Source organism: Dromiciops gliroides, chromosome 1 (assembly GCF_019393635.1).
Source record: "Dromiciops gliroides isolate mDroGli1 chromosome 1, mDroGli1.pri, whole genome shotgun sequence".
NCBI lineage: Eukaryota > Metazoa > Chordata > Mammalia > Microbiotheria > Microbiotheriidae > Dromiciops > Dromiciops gliroides.
In genome coordinates this window covers 179,344,102-179,357,985 of record NC_057861.1, presented here as the reverse complement: position 1 = coordinate 179,357,985, position 13,884 = coordinate 179,344,102, and the positions used below count along the sequence as shown (strand labels likewise).

The 13,884-nt window shown below is 38.5% G+C and overlaps 1 protein-coding gene across 9 annotated transcripts in view; it reads left to right on the top strand.

The window, feature by feature from the left end:
* Nucleotides 1-13,884, top strand: part of ATXN1 (ataxin 1) — a 533,931-nt gene that overhangs the window by 382,953 nt on the left and 137,094 nt on the right. For 8 of the 9 annotated variants that reach the window (XM_043964845.1, XM_043964844.1, XM_043964838.1 and 5 more), the window contains one exon: nucleotides 11,109-11,199. The exons of the other annotated variant lie outside the window; for it this stretch is intronic. The gene's annotated coding sequence lies outside the window, so the exon portion shown is untranslated. The remainder of the gene's footprint in view (nucleotides 1-11,108; nucleotides 11,200-13,884) is intronic. 9 annotated transcript variants of the gene reach the window in all.

The following is a 13,884-nucleotide window of genomic DNA, read 5'->3' as shown; positions in this document are numbered from 1 at the left end:
GTGCTTCTCCTCTCAGGACCAATAAAAATAGATCACTAACTAATGTATTGGTCCTTACTTCTGGTTTCATACATGGATACTTTGGAGATGGATGATCTTGCTTAGTTAGATCGTATGCCAAGTTCTCTGCAAGGCTTGTCTTCTCAACTGCTTTTCATCATACTGAAAGGAGATACTAGCTCATCTTCCTCCATCTTCCTCTCTTCCACTTCTTCTTTCATGTATTAGAAATTAGTTGGTATTATAAACCACTGTTATCTTCTCTGCTGTATCTTGCAAAAGGAAATTAGTGTTAGGCTTGAGGTTGTTTCTAACTCCTTTCACCTTCCTGTGTTGACTTGTGTAACAGTTAAACTTCTTTAAGAAACAGTGATAGGTTCAATGTCTTTACTTTTATCCATTCATTTTTTTTTCAGAGTTGACAGATGGTTTAAATAGCATGGGTTGGTGCTATTCTAATCACACAGTGTCTTCTTCACACCAGTATACTTTATTGTGATTTAGTATTTGTTTTGGTCTCTGCTATAGTCAGTGGATAATCAGATTAAATGATCACCCAGTCAGCTGATTCTAAAATGACTCTTCCATCTGTAAGTAACCATTTGTTTTCCTAAGTTGTACTCAATTTTATTTTTTGTTCTTTATTCTTAGTTTTTTGCACATCCATCTTCCAACTGTCTTTTAATTAAATGGTTTATTAGGATCTTAATATTGATAGGATTAATTAAACTTGCTTAATAACAATTTATATTCAAATCGATTCATTTAAATGCATAAGATATTATCCTTTAAGTATTCCCTTAGTGTCCCACCAGGATTCATTGTTTGTCCATTCATTCTGATGGTTGTACTTATTGGGATACTTTTAGTCTTCAGGTTTTCATTGTTCACTTTTCATTATTTAAAGTTTTTTTCTCTCTCAGATTTCTTTGTATTCCTCATACTTTGTATTTTAATTGCATTATAGCATTCCATTATATTAATGTACCACCATTCAACTATTCTCATAATGTTGGACATTTTTGGTTGCTTCTAGCTTTTTACAACTACATATGATGCCGCTATGCATAGATAAATCTTTTATGTCATTCTTTTTTGATAACATTTCCATGATGTTACCATTAATAGAATTACCAGGTCAAAGATTATGATTATTTTTGTTAGTGCTGTGTCAAATTGGTATAAAACAATCTACAACAGTCTACCAGAAATTAACACATTCCCCCCCAGCCCAGAACTGAATTTTTTGCTTTTCATTAGTTTTGCCAATGAATGGATGCAATGTAGTACATCAGAGTTGTTTCGATTTGCAACCTGTCAGTTCTTAGTGAGGTTGAGTGTTTTTCAAATGATTATTAAGATTTTTTTTCATTTCCTTTTTTGAAAACTTCCTGTTTTGGCCCTCTTTTTGAAGATGACAATATACATGCCAGAGGCTTTTGAAGAATCCAGACAAAGCTTTTGGCGTATTTAGTTCCTTGATCCTGAACTTTATTTTGCAAAGTTGTTTTTTACTGGCCTACCCTACACTCACCTTTTCATCCCAGTTAGTAAGTATTGTGTTGCATATTGTCTTAGTTGAGAAGTTCTTACCACATTACAAATAGAATCTCTATATTTAGTTCATTCTCAGATGATTGTTGATGAGTTAAGTTCATTGATCTCCTTGGCCATCTGTTTGTTTCCATACCTCCTTTGGACTGGGGATAATTGAATGCACCATGATACTTGTTGCAGAAGTAAACTTTAAGAAATTAAAATCAATCGAGTCTAGATTAATGAAATGCCTATAATAACAAGAAATGTGGTTCTAGGAGTCATCAGACACGTTCGAGTTTTGCTTTTCACTTCCCCCATAACAACCAGTGGTATATCACTCCTCCCCTCATATTGCCTTGCAACAAATGCTTCCCAGTAACTTAAATACATTGCAGTGTCCTCCCTTAATTGACATGATTAACCCAGTTACAACATGAGAGCTGTAGTGAGAATATACTTGACTTAAAGATTTGTATATTAAAATAAAGCACCTTTATAACACATTTTATTGAACTTATATTAGACTCCTGGACCTTTTTCATTGTGCAATACATTAGGGTTTTCAGAGAGAACTAGCAGCACTGATGTGAAAGCTTGCCAAGCCCTTTTCAGGGTTGCTCATCTATCCACCTTTGGTGTCTACCTTCACTCAACTCTTAGCTGTGGCTCCAAGAAACTGTAGCATGCATAGCAGTCACACTGCAGTAAAACCATCTTGGCAGATGGGCTAAACCAGTGTAACTGACAGTTCTCAAACCTGTCTGTGACTTAGAAGACTATCTACCCCAAGCATTTGAAGACTTCCCCAGTGGAATGGGCAGATGAGAAAAATTTATTCCAACAGCCATGAAGGCAGCTGAAGCAAGTGCTGTTGAGCATTTAAAAATTGGCCATCATCTTTTGTCCTGACTTTTTGTCTTGCCACTGGACTTTGATGACTCTGGAAGAGAATGAGGCTGATGAGTTTGTAACTCTGCCTCACTTCAATCCAATACACCTCAAGTCAAGACATTACCCTGTGATATTACTGGTCCTCTTCCAAACAAAAGACAATCTTTCATTGGGATACTAAGATTCCAAGGAACTCTAAATTACTTGTTTTGTCTTTAGGAGTTAAAGAGTTAATTCCCATAGAAATCAAATAGGAATTATATTCATATAGTATTATAGGGGGATGACCGGTAACTTTAAATGAACACTAATAATCAAATTGGAATATGAATACAAAGAAGCATCTCAGGATAGCCTGACTTTATAGACCTGATGTCATAAAACAGACTCAAGTAAAAGAACCCCTCTGGAGTATCACTCCCATTTTAGAGATGGGAAAATTGAGATTCCTAGAGACTTGCCCAAGGGCACAAAGCCAACAAGTGATCATGAGAATGGTCATCCTCAGCTATCATCATAAGATCATAGATCTAAAGCTGGAAGGGAACTTAGAGGTCATCTAGGCAAAACCTTTCATTTTATAGTTGAGAAACTAAGGTCCTGTGAGGCTTACTTGCCCAAGGTCACACAGTGTATCAGAGGTGAGATTTGAACCCATGCCTTCCAATTGCAAAATTCATTGTTTTCTTTCCATTGCATTCTCCTTCCTTATCTATATGGCACACCTGAATGATTCCCCTCCCCCTCCTTTACTGGACTGCCACTTACTTCACCAAACCACCCATTTTGTCCTTGATGTGTGCTTTACAGCTGATACCCTCGAACCCTCCCAACCTCTACCCCAAAGGCATCATTTCAGCCAGAAAATACCAATACATCCAGAGCAATATCTGAATTATGTTTGAAATCTTTTCACCAAAGCTAGGGAATTCATCATCAGCGTCATCCTTTCGTTCCTAGTAAACCACCTAGGAGTTGTTGGGGTACTTATCCTTCAGAGACTCCCCACTAATGGTGCCAACCCAAGGGTTAAGAGTAAGAGGATACCTCAGTCTCATCTTGCTTTAGTTTGTTTTGTTCAGATTATGCCACAACCTTAACAAATACTCAATATGCTCCTACTCCAAGTAGGACATTTGGCAATATACTTCATCTTCACTCTGGGGTGGAAAATAGGAAATAAGATAGGGCCTCTAATGTTGTGATATAGGGAAACTCCCTGGCAAGTTGGCACCACCCTTTGAAATTTAGGGTTTTAGAGAGCTGCCTATATCACTGAAGAGTGTTTTGCCTAGTATAACACAGTCACTATATCTTTTTTTTTAGTATTGACTTTTTCTTTTTCTTTTCATATTTTAATTCAATTTTATTTTATTTTCAGGTCAGCATTCTCTCCCTCCTTTTCTTCCACCCTCATTGAGAAAACAAGAAAAACAAAATCTATCACAAACACATATAGACAAATTAAACAAATTCCTGCCTTAGTAATGGCATATGTGTCTATGTATATGTTGTATGTATACACATATATGTGAGTATATATGAACACTCCACTGATTCGAATTTCTCAAGTTTACTATTGTAACAAGTGTCATAGTGCAACTGTTTATCCCCAGTCTAAAGGAGGAATGTAAACAGGAGCACTGTACAAATGTAAGGCATCATTATTATTAATGAAGGAGTTCCAGTGATTGGAATTTTATCTACTCAGACTCCATGATCTTGAAGAATGTGCTGAAATTGCTAAAAGATGGACAGAAAGAAAGGGGACAGTCATGAACCTTTGAAAGTCTTCCCTAGGGCCATCAAGATTTGATGCTATTTGGATATAGACTTTCAGGTTTCTATATGTGAAAAGGGATGAACCTACAAATAGAGATAGTACATTTCAAAAAATGTAGTCAGTGACAAGAGAGTGATAAATTAATTTGGAATTTCATTTGTCTCAGCCTAATTCAGTTATGAGTGAATACTTAGTATATAGTATTGTGCATAATAATATTTGGCACACAGGGGTGGGAATACTTTTTTAAACTTCCCATTTTTATACAGAATAGTGTTCAATTAGAAGAGGCATGATGACCTCTTCTTTATATGTGAGAAAAACCAAAAGAGAACCAGTGATAGACTTGCCTAACCTCTCAGACCAGCTCACAGGTTGATCCTGGCTCTGACCTGGATGGAGGAGGTCACATGTAAGGGCTACATCAGAGCCAGATTACTACTCTACCACCATCACTTCTCCCACTGTTCTTTGAAATAACTTCTCTTCCTTTAGCCCTGTCTCTGGTAGGTTAAAGCGATTTGTTTCATCCAGCTTCCTATCACAGTTGGACACAGGAAAAGATTATAAAACAGGATAAATTGTGTTTGAGGGTAAGGCATCCCACAGCTGAGTGCTATCAAGACATGAATGAGCCTCTAGACCTAAATGTATAAAACCTTCCAATGGGTGCCTTTACATCATCTTCACCTGTGTGCTCCCACACAGTGAGACATTTAATCAGGAGGGAAGGTTTTTTCTATAACGGGTTTTATTTTTCTTTATTTCTTTAAAACAGAAGTTCTTAAACTTTTTGTATCATAACCCCCTTTGAAAATCTAGTGAAATGTGGACTCCTCAGAATAAAAGTTTTAAAATGTATAAAAAATACATAAGATTACAAAGGAGACCAATTATGTTGAAATTTAAATATCTATATATCTATATCTACATCTACATCTCCATCTCAATAAATCAATCTATCTGTAATTAAAAAAAAAAACAAGTTCATGGATCCCAGATTAAGAACCGCTATATTAAAAGATACTTGTAAGGATATGTGTGTGATTATGTTCTCTAAAAGCCAACAACTCTAAAATTTGAGTAAACATTCTTGATGATTTGGTATAGAGTCTCAGTTTTTCCCATCTTCTATGTGAAAATTCAATCAATCAAAAAAAACAAAACCCCACATTTATTAAGCACCTATGGATGTGTCAGACGACTATGCTAACTAAGGACTGGGGACACAAAAAGAGGCAAAACCCCCCACATACACACACAATTTCCTACCCTCAGGGAGTTTATAATCCAATGGGGGATATAACACACAAATATATGCAAAGCAAGCCATATGTAGGATAAAGAAAAATCATGCATGTTGGGTCAGCCAACTATCTTTGGAGATATACTTGGTGGTGTGGACTACCAAGTATATCGTAACATAGATGTTCATGGGATCCTGGGTTCATCAGTTTAAAGCCAAAAGGAAACAGCGTTCATCTAATTCCCTTAATTTACAGATCAGGCAAATTAGCCCCAAAGCAGAGTAGTGATGCCTAAGGTCACACAGGTACAAAATGTCAGAGCCAGGATTCCTGTGGAGGTTTTCTGATTCCACATCCGGCTTTTTTTCCCCCCTTGTTGCTTAACTAATAAAGTTTAGTAAGGGGTGGGGTGCCATTTCATTCTCTAGGTGACTATTATCTAGACTGTGAAAGAGCTAGAAGACCTACATTCCTTGGAGTTTTATCCACTCAGATATTAAGTCTCCCATATTTCAAATGATTGTTTTGTCAGAGTTTATGGACTTAAAAGGATTCCTCTGGCCTTTCTCTCCCAGTTTCTGGCCCACAGGACATGGGAAAAATGCTTTGGTACAAACCCATTAGACTCATTGACACTCTAGATAAAGCCAAGTACTACATAGTCCAAGCTCCTCGTGCACATTTCAGGAACATCTTTTTTTTCTTTTATATTGACTCTCTCCAGGCCTAGCTGAAAGAAGAGATTTAAATCTTGTAGTGTCTTAGAAATGATTGAGAAAGTTTTAAAAATTATTATTATCAATATTATTATTATTATGAACTTGGAATCCGTAGGCACTCAGCATGTTTGAATGTCAGCCCAGACACTGGCAAGCATCCATTCAGATGTCGTTGTGAGTAAAATGTGTACTCAGTGACTAGGTTCAGGCCCTCTGTATTTTCCAAGCAAATCTTTCCAATTTTCTAGAATATGGCAAAAAATAGGTTAAGAAAATTTTGTGGCATATGTGTGTGTAGACACATGTGTGTATGAGACCTCTACATCTTCGCAACACAGAAATTATATTTCTGTGGCCAATGAAATCTCCATGCTTCATGTATCACAACAAAGCCTGTTTTTTCTTTCCCAGATGCCTTTTAATTATATCTTTTCATTCTTTAACCATTAAACCTGTTTGCTTTAAGAGCTATAAACATCTCATACTGCTAATAAGCTTCAGGAAAGTAAAGCAAATTGATGTTCAGCATAGAGGTTATACAAAACCAATGAAAAACTATGCAAATGAGCTACAGACTAGAAAGATTTGCATATTCTTGTAGATTGGGTGATGATATTCCCAGCATGAGCTTGGCAGACTTGCCATTCTACCTCTGTGGATGAGGCATGTTCTGGTAGGCCCTGAAGGGTCAATTTAACAAGTGTAACATTGTGATTTTCTACTAGGGTTCTCAGAACCACTGTGCAAAAATGCAGCAATAAATAATGACAGAGGAAATAGATTTTTAAAGTAAATACATTGAAAGGGGTTGAGGGGGAAGGAGCGAGGGGATGGAGTGGTGTTCTATGAATCTTACACATTACCGTAGTAAGTTTAGTGATTGTTGATGGATGGGAAGATTTTCAGGATTCCAAAATCAGTCCCTCTCTTAATGTCCCCATTTTGCCTTCTCCATATCACTTCCCAGTCCTGGTACCTCATGGCATTTTTCACTGTCCCAGTCCCACTAAGATTTGCTTAAAGACTTGCTTTAAGTAACCAGCCTGCTAGAGTAACAAATGCCCAACATTCTGACTGCTTGGTATCACAAAAGGCCCACTGTAACTTCATTCCTCAAATTTCTGGAATCTATGTTGTGTGTGTGTGTGTGTGTGTGTGTGTCTGTGTGTGTGTGTGTAACTGTGTGTCTGTGTCTATGTCTGTGTGTGTCTGTGTCTGTGTCTCTCTGCATGTGCATATACATATGTGTTCCCCTGAATTCCTTACTCTCTACAAAAATCAACTCTCTTCCTTTTATTTTCCTTAAAAGAAGGAGAAATTTCAAGAAAAACATCATAATTGAGAGAAAGGAATTAAATACCTTTCTTAAATATCCTGGACACATTTTAGAGGGTTTTCTCCCCAAGTAGTTATAAAACACCTCTGAAGTAAATTTACCCATCTTTTGCCCACACCAATCCTGTTTCATTCCAGGAATAAAATTCTTCACTTTGGTTTAAAAATAAAATGAGTGGAACAAGCTGAATTAGAAGTCCTTGGCAGACATCCCCCTGAGCAGAATGTTCTCCCAATTGGTGGCATCTCAATAAAAGCAAAGATATTTTAAAATCCCCCCCCCTTCAGCAAAAGTTGCATTTTTCTATTGTAAAAACCCAGTATGTCTGAGTTTCACATCTTCCCTCTGATGCCGCCCCCATCCCCTCCTCACCATGTATTTAGACAGAGCTGCTTGCTTGCTCTCTGAATACCGTATATGTGCATGCTGCACTACGCTAAGTTCACGGAAATGGGAGCAAACTCTACTGTGTTCAGATGAGAAGGCTGCCAAAAAGGGGAAGAAAAAAAAAAGAAAGGGAAAAAATCTCAAGTGTATTCACATTCTATGCCCCCCCCCATTCCCTTTTATTCTTCTATAAATATTCAAACCCTTTTTGGAGAGACTTCTGTTAATGTGTTATCCCGGTGAACACTGTGGACCTGGAACGTGCTTAATGCTCTCAAATCCCACGGGAATTATTTGCTTGGGGAGAGGCTGGAGAAAATTTCAGATGGGATGGGGTTGGAATCTTGTTACCAAAAAAATGTACCCGCTTTTCCACCATCATCCCACTGCTGTATGTAACTGATAGAAGTTGCTTCTTTCTCATGTTTCCTAGAGCACAGAGTTGCCTTCTCCCTCCCCCCCCAAAAAAAAATAAAAAGAAATGATGGGGAGCAGAGGGAGTAGGGCTGGGAAGGGGTAAAGAAACCCTCCTTTGGCTTGGACATATGCACAAAATTATGTGAACATCTGTGTAAGTAACAACATACAACAAGACAAATTATTGGTGGTAAAAGGCAAAGCCCTTGTTTCGAAAACATGTCTGGAGATGGTGTGTATACAGAAACTTGCCTTGTGCTAATTATACATAATAACTGTCAGCTTTATGTTGTACAGGCTTCTCTGGTATTAATCGGTGGTAGTGATGGGGTGTTTTGTTTTTGGGTTTTTTCCCCCCTCATTGTCTTCTCGCTCTGTGTGTGTGTGTGTGTGTGTGTGTGTGTGTGTGTATACAAAGAGCATACAGTTTCCTTTTGGTAGTTCTTGTTATCTGGAAAACTATACAGAAATTTATGGGGTTTGGTGACTCATTTCTTGAAATATAACAATGGGCAGATGAAACTTTTCACTACAGAACTGACTCACCCTGCCACCTCTGTGTAACAAGGGCACTGTCGAATACAATGTGCCTAATTTTTAAAAAAAATATACAACTTTAGCCCTTTGATTCCAATCCTTTACAGGCTGCTATCACATACATACCAAAAAAATACCACTCCACATACATGAATTAATCTCCTGCTATGTTCTTTGTCACTCTCTAACTTTGCCTAATACCAAGATTTTCAGGCACACATCCCTAAGGATTTTATGATATAAACAGTCCTTTGGTTGGAGTCATTCACTGGCAGAGGCAGCATGAGTGATGGGCTTGGAGTCAGGAAGACTTGATACTCGCTTGTGTGACCCTGAGCAAATCATTTACCTTCTGTGTTCTCTGGGCAACTGAGACCAAGTTGCAGAGAAATTGTCCCTCTGCTTTGATAAGAGGGAGTTTCCTTTTCAGGAAATCCCCTATGTCAACAAAATCACAGATCCAGTTCTTATCTCTGTCCTTTACTTAAAATCTTGAAGACCTAATTCTAAGTTCTAGCATTAACTGACTGTGTGACCTCTCGAAGGTTAAAGCTGGGTGACACAGTGGACATAGCACTGGACCTGGAGTCAGAAGCCTGGATCAGACACTTTTTCATCTGTGTAAATTTAGGCAAGTCATTTAACTGATTTGGGACTCCCTTTCCTCATCTGTAAAATGGGGGTGGTAACAGCACCATCCTGCCAGGATTGTTGTAAGAATAATGTGGGATAATATTCATTAAGTTCTTAACAGAGTCCCTTTCTTTAGTAGGCACTCAATAAATGCTTGTTTCCTTTCTCTTGTCCTTCCCTCTGTCTCAGTATTAGCATCTGTCACCTGCCTTGACTTAACTCTATCACTGCTTATTGTGTGGATCATTTGAGAGAAAATATGTAAAACTGGATTATTATTTGACTAAAATGATTCGTTTTAAGTGTTCAGGCAAGGGTCTATGGACCAAATGCACTTGACTTGTGCTTTGAAGGTCAGCAGGTCAGCAGGTTCAAGGTCTCTCCAAACAAAAAGGAAAAGGAATTCCAAAGAACTTAGGAAAATTCCTTTACAGGAAATGTCCCACCAAAATGGAGTCCTTTAGACTGAGTTCCTTGAGAGCCAGGGCTGGTAGTTATTTTGGTTGTTGTTATTTGAATTTTGGGGGGTGGGTTTTTCTATTTCCAGCACTTAGCACAGTGCCTGGGACATAGTAGGTGCTTAATAAATGATTCTTCACTGGACTTGGAGTTCAAATATAGGGTTCCTAGGAAGACACGCAGTCCTTGTGATATCTAGGATCCAAACTGTATGTAAATGTTCTGGTTTAAAGTTGGCTAAAAATAGGAAGGGTATGGGGTTTCTTCCCCTTCTCCCCTCTAAAAAAAGCCAAGTCATTGAAACGAATGTCTTTGAAGACCTGTGAAGAATCAGATCATTTCAAAGCAACTGTAAGAGCCCTGTGGAATCTATTTTCAGAAAGTAGCCTTAACTTAGCTTTCATTTTGGGGTATAAAATTTAATGCAGTTGCAGCTTTAGACCTGCATATGCCAACAGTTATTAATTTGTAGAAGGTGAATGAGCTTATATGTCTAAACCAAGTGCTCCCAAGTGAGTGTTTAGGGCACACCATCAAACTGGGTGCCCAGAACAGTGAGGGGAGAAAATGTTAAGATCCTTTTGAAAATGTGAGATTTGATGTACTAATTAGAGTCTTTCTGCTCTTACAGAAAAAGTAGAGGACACAATGGGAATACTCTGAAATGAGATTAACCTTTTCTCAAAGTTTCTAGAATGGATTCACTGCATGTGCTTCCCCTTCATTCTAGCAGCAAGAACACCTCCAGGTTCAATTTGCATTTCAGAGAGTGAAATAGTTTATCCCCACATATCTAGCTAGATGAGATAAAACAGAAGCACAAAGAGTCTGGCAGATTCCTATACTTTGTGCAGCATTGGGACTAGAAAGGAGGTATATAGCTTTATCTCTTTCTATAAGGAGATGTTCTTAATTCGCCCTTTTAGGACTAGACTATTGGCTGCCAGGGAAATAAATCTCTGTCCTGCTGGGTCCCCCCTATAAAAAAAAGTCAGAGAAATCAGCTTGGTTATTTTGGGGTTTGTTTTAAAATCTGGTCTTGTTTATTTTTTCCTACTTTTTTGTTATTGTTTATTTGTTTTTTCCATGAGATTCTCTGACTACTAAACCCTCAATCTTGATCTGTTTATTGATTTGCTCCCTCTTCTCCTTACCTCCAGGATTCCATTGTATAGGCCCATAAGACATAAGAAGACCTGAGAGTGGAAAGAGGGCAGTGGATTGTGTGGATGGTTGCAGTAGAGGGAGGAGGTAAGAAAGGCAAGGGGGAGGGTAGGGGAAAGAGCATGCTCAAATAGAGGCTTAACTGAGTTAATGGAACTGGTGTTTTGAACAAGAGAATTTGCTAAGGGTATCCTATCACCCTCCCCACCCCCCTGCACAAGCCAGGTGGTTTGTGCTTACATACATGGCTTGGCTCTCTTACTCTTTGGCTTGGAGTATTTCACACATGAACAACACAGCCTTCTCCCAGAGATTTGTCACCCATCTGCTTGCATAAGGGCTGTCTGTTTCTCTCACAAAACTGGTCAAATCAACATTTTCCTTTGGCCAGGGTGGCTTACCAGCAGCTCTTCCATACGGTCCCAAATGGCAATTTTTCATTCCATTTGCCTGATTGGCTCCATCCCTCTGTCCCTGCTTCCCAGCTCCCCTTCATCTCTTCCCGCCCCTATTTTTGTTGTTAAGAAACCCTGTCACTCATGAAGGCATTATCTAGCCCTATTTCTCTTCAAATGGCTTGTTACTCATAAGTTTAAAGCAACATTGCCTTCTGTCCTCAGAAGGTTTGCAGATGTTTTTTTCATGTTCCCTTCCAGTGTGTGATGGAGGACGGGTGCCTTTTCTCACACTTTCTCTAAGCTATTTCTCTTTAGGAACATTGTGGGCAAATATGCCATTGGGTCTCCTTACTCATGATCTATCCCAACCATTTCCCTCCCCGCCATGTGCTTGCTGTAGACAGTAGCTAATATCAATCCATAAATCTTGATGTTAACAGTGAGGTTGAATTTTATTGTCATCATACTGAAGAGATATGCACACTATGCATTTCTCTTCTGAGACAATCTTTAAGGACAGCATCAACTTTGTTATTTATATCCCAGAGTATTAGTTAGCATTAAAAAAAACAGTTCCCTCCCCCCCCAAATTCCTCCTCCCAATTGTAAGGGGAGTCTCAGCAAGAGCAAAAGATTGAAGTGACTAAATAAGCATCCATTTTATATATAAGGAAACCAGTGCTCCAAGAATTATGGGAGCTAGTATCATAGGCCAGAGTCTTGTTGTTTGTTCTTCCTCCTTGAAGAGGACCATAACATTAGGATGATGTCATGACTTGCAGTGAATTTGATTTAAATGAGTGAGGGAGTGCTGTGCAAGATCACCAACCTCAGTCTCCCTTCTGGAGCCATCTGGATCCAGTGGACCCAGTGACAAGATATATATCAGTACGACTGGAGATGGCCCCAGATGTTTAAGGCAATTGGAGTTAAGTGACTTGCCCAGGATCACATAGTTAGTAGATGTCTGAGATGAGATTTGAATTCAGATGCTCCCAACATCAAAGCTAGTGCCCTATCCACCATGCCACCTACCTGCCCCTAAAGGCTAGATTCACACTCAGATACTGTGACTTCAAAACCAGGACTTTCACAGCCAGGTATTAGGTTTGATGAATTTAGGGCCATTTACAGAGCTAAACTATATGAAAATCCATTTTTTCCCTAAATTTTCTAGACTATATGGATGAATAGTTTAAAATTTACTAAATAATCATTCTCATTCCCATCCTTTCCTTACAACATACTATCCTTTTTCACCACTTATATGTAAACATATCCATGATATTAATAGAAAAAAAATCCCATCAAGTAGAAAGAATAAGAGATTGGAAGTTGGCAAACCTGGGTTCTAGTCCCAGCTAGGCCCCCAGACTATGTGACTTTGGGCAGATTATTTAATCTTCCTGGGCCTCAGATTCCAATTCATTCATATCGGTGGATCTGTGATCTATATGGATATTTTGCATCTCTCCAGCAATGCAGAGCACCACTCAACTCAGCCTTTCCTTCCTATCTTATGTGGCTCTTGTCCAAGGCCTCTCATGAACCTTCCGTGGAATAGGGTTTACTGTTTTGTGCATATATCACATCTACTCTTCAACCCCTCCTAGTTGAATTAAGCACAGTGAAGGCAGGTACTGTTTCATTTGTGTATCCTTACCATCAATCACAATGTCTTTCATTCGATAGACTCATAGTTCTCAAAGGATATGCAGCGAATGAATTCTGTGGAACTTAAAATTGCAGTCACATAAACATGCGAGTCTCTCACAACCAAGAATGATACTACGCCATAAGACCTTTCTCACCCCCACCTCACCAAAAGTTTGAAAGCCATTGTGGCAAACCTTTAGTAAGTGCCAAATTCAATTGCATGGAAGAGTTAATAGTCTAACAAATGCAGCGCATTCACGTGTTCCATTAACTTTGAACTAATCCCGGTAAACTCTGGCAAGAAGGTAACTCATAAAATAAAATACCATTAAGTGTTATGGTAATCAGATATCACTGAATAGACCTGCACATCAATACATTAAAGAAATCCTCTCCCCCTCAAGCTAATAGCCCAGTATAGACAGTGGCTTGAAAAGTTGCTTTATTTGGTTTGCATGGGCTTATACAATTTTCCCTTTATTGCCCTTCAGTATGATTTACTTTCTATTCCACCATTAACATTTTTCCAGGCTTATGCATCTGAGTTCTCTCAAAATACTTCCATGGTCCCCTATTACTTATTCCTTCTTTACTCACCTCATCGATCAACTATTTTCCCCTCACTGGCAACATTGAAATGAAACTTATTTATACATTTTTAAGCCTTCTCCATGACTCCCATCTTACCCAAGAAATTGGGTAGCCTACAATAGCTGGA